The sequence below is a fragment of the Euphorbia lathyris genome, chromosome 3 (assembly GCF_963576675.1).
Source record: "Euphorbia lathyris chromosome 3, ddEupLath1.1, whole genome shotgun sequence".
NCBI lineage: Eukaryota > Viridiplantae > Streptophyta > Magnoliopsida > Malpighiales > Euphorbiaceae > Euphorbia > Euphorbia lathyris.
The window spans coordinates 99281972-99284986 of NC_088912.1; the positions used below are offsets into that span (position 1 = coordinate 99281972).

The 3015-nt window shown below is 37.2% G+C and overlaps 1 non-coding gene across 1 annotated transcript; it reads right to left on the reverse strand.

The window, feature by feature from the left end:
* Window positions 1–673: 673 nt before the first annotated feature.
* Window positions 674–747, reverse strand: TRNAI-UAU (transfer RNA isoleucine (anticodon UAU)). The gene has a single exon. It is a non-coding gene; the product is annotated as a tRNA-Ile (tRNA).
* Window positions 748–3015: the final 2268 nt, after the last annotated feature.

Consider the following 3015-nt stretch of genomic DNA (forward strand, 5'->3'; position numbering starts at 1 on the left):
TTTTGAGGCGTTGAGTGGCCACCGATGTTAAAAAGTGTAAAGTTCAGTGGCCATACTGTTCAGAATTGAAGTTCGGTGACCATAATGTTAAATGGGTAAAGTTCAGTGGGCATAAGTGTAATTTACCCAGCCTTTTGACTATCTTTATGTATATATTTTTAATTTTTAAAATAATACAATATAGAATTTTAATAATTGGTGGGCCTCTTAAATTGAATGGTTGTAAAGTTTAATCACTATACCTGGTAATTTAATAAATTGAAGTTTATTAAATAGATTTTACAACGATGATATGTTGTAGGTACGAACCATTGAATATGCTCTAAACTTGGATTGGATATAAGGGTTTTGGATGGTTAGTAAAAGAAAGGTTTAGAAGGGTTTTCATCCATCTTTCCTTTGCTAATCTCTTCGAAGCCCTTCATTTAATCAAATCATTATAGTCAATTTGGATCTAGTGATAAAAGAATTATTAAAAGAACCGAAAAATTTAGGGTAAAGTATGTAAAAAATATTTGTGGTTTGTCTGATTTAGAAATATAGTTCACTGCGTTTACAATTAAAGAAGAAAGAAAAATCTCCACTCCGCCCAGATATAACTCGAACTCATGACCTCTCTAGTCATAGGTAAACTCTCAACCACTAAGCTAAGAGTTTCATCACAATAAATTAATGGTCCCGGCGGGGCTCGAACCCGCGACCTTCGGCTCATAAGACCAACGCTCTAACCAACTGAGCTACGGGACCTTGACTATTTGAAATTACAAACTGCACAAACCACTAACTATTGTTTACAAGTTTTTCAACTACAACACTGCATTTACAAATTCTTCAAATCACAATTATTTTTTTTATTATGTTTGGGAGGGGAAAAAAAAGAACCACTTCATAAAATACTACAGAATTTAAAAAAATTAAGTGCAATCTGAGGAAGTAATTTAAAATATATTCTAGACTTTTAATTTATAAATTCTAATAATATAGTTATAAATAGTTTTTAAAATATGAATTTCTGTGTAATTTTTCCAAGATATTTGAACCCAATTTGAAAACAAGAATAATTTCCCCTCAAAAGAAAACAAAGAATAATTGGCACAAAATGGAATGGAATATTGACCAGTTGATATGATTCGTGATTTTCTAAATTTTTATATACGATGAATGTTACATATATATAATACACAGTTTGTCCAATATCATAAAAATATTTCCAATAATAAAGTTTTGGGCTGTCACATTTATAAAATTGGTTGATGCATAAATTTCTTTTTTTGTTCTAACTCGAATTCGCTTATCCGTATATATACATATTATCATTTTGAATAGTTTACATATCACTGTACCACTTTTCAAAATTAAGCTAAATTTGGATTACGAAATTAAAATTGAACCGTTTTGAACAAATTTAAAAAGATATATCACTTATTACAAATTAATCAAATTGCATTTTGTAATTAAATATAAACTCAATGAATTAATTAACCGCCAAAACTTTCATTTGTCGAAAACAGAAGGGCGAAACTATGGATAGTAGGAATCATTTCAACAATGGGGTGTCCCCCTCTATGTGTGTCCCTGTGTACAAATAGATTCAGCTTAATAAAAAAGAAGTAAATTTACCTTATTAACATAGTCCAATTATTCTCTTTATTTCTTTTACGTGGAATTCAGTTAATTCATATTCTATTGTTATTTTATAGAACCGTTTTTTATTCAAACCTTTTATTTGATGAGGGCATCCCGTCCAAGAGATGAGAACAACGATGGTCAAGCCACTGAACGGAGCACGCGATCCAGCACCCAAGTCACGCGGGGCGTATCTCCTAGCACGCGGGACGTAAAGATCGAGTCCGGAGTGAAGAGTGCCCAGGAGGTCGACCACGCGGAGCGCAATGGAGGGGACGCCACGCGTAAAGTCCACCCGGGAGGAACATCACGACCAGAAGCTACAGTACGTGGGGCGTGACTCCTGGAACGCCGCGCGTACGATCCTTTCGAAGATGTCCAAAAGTCCAGTACCCAGATTACGCGGGGCGTACACGAGACTACGCGGGGCGTAGTCTGCCTGGATAATACTTCTCCTCCAAGTTGTTACTAAGAGGGGACCATTTCTGCTGATACTTAATTACTGTTTTACCACTCAACCATTATTACTAGATTGCCATGAACTCTTTCCTTACCCCACTTTACCCTTATGCACAAGCTTTACACCAAAACCCTATTCATGGGCTTTTGGTCTTTACCCTTGTTTTGTTGGAAGGTATTTAAACCCTTCTCTTTGTAATGTTCTTTAACTTTTGCTATATTGAATTAAAGAAGCCTCCATTGGAGCACCAAGGTTCATCCTTGTGGGTTAATCCAACCTTCTAGTTAAGCTAGAGAAGATTGCATTCTTTGTTGGTTTACGATTAAAACCCCCAATCGATTTCACGCTACATCAGTTGGTATCAGAACCGAGTCGTTTTCCTTGACCGGAGACTTCTTCTCGGAAATGGTTCAACCCCGTATCACCACCGAAGCCACCAGATCCATGGAGCAACGGATTGAAGCACTAGAAGGCAACGTGAAGCATATCACGGAGTCTCTAAGATCGATAGATGAGAGACACGAGACGAGCACCCGAGATTTGCACCGCCTCATTGAAGAACTTACAATAACAACCCGCCAAAATAACAACCTTCTAGCCGGAGAACCTCACCGGAAACAAGAGGAACCAACTCGCCATCTACTTGAACGGCAACCGACACCACCACCAAGGATAGCTTATGCACCCCAAGCAATGGACCTTCGGGTTCAAGAGGTAAGGCGGACTAATCCCGTAATCATTAGAAATGTGGATTGTGATAGTGATGGGGAATTATTTGATGATTATGATATGCCTAGGATTGCTAGGAATATGGGGATTAGGATGGATGATAATGCCATGAATGATAGACCTAGGCATGATGTGTATGCAAATGATGTTGTTGGTCCCGCGCATGTGCGTGTCGGGAATATGGATGTTGTGCATAATGA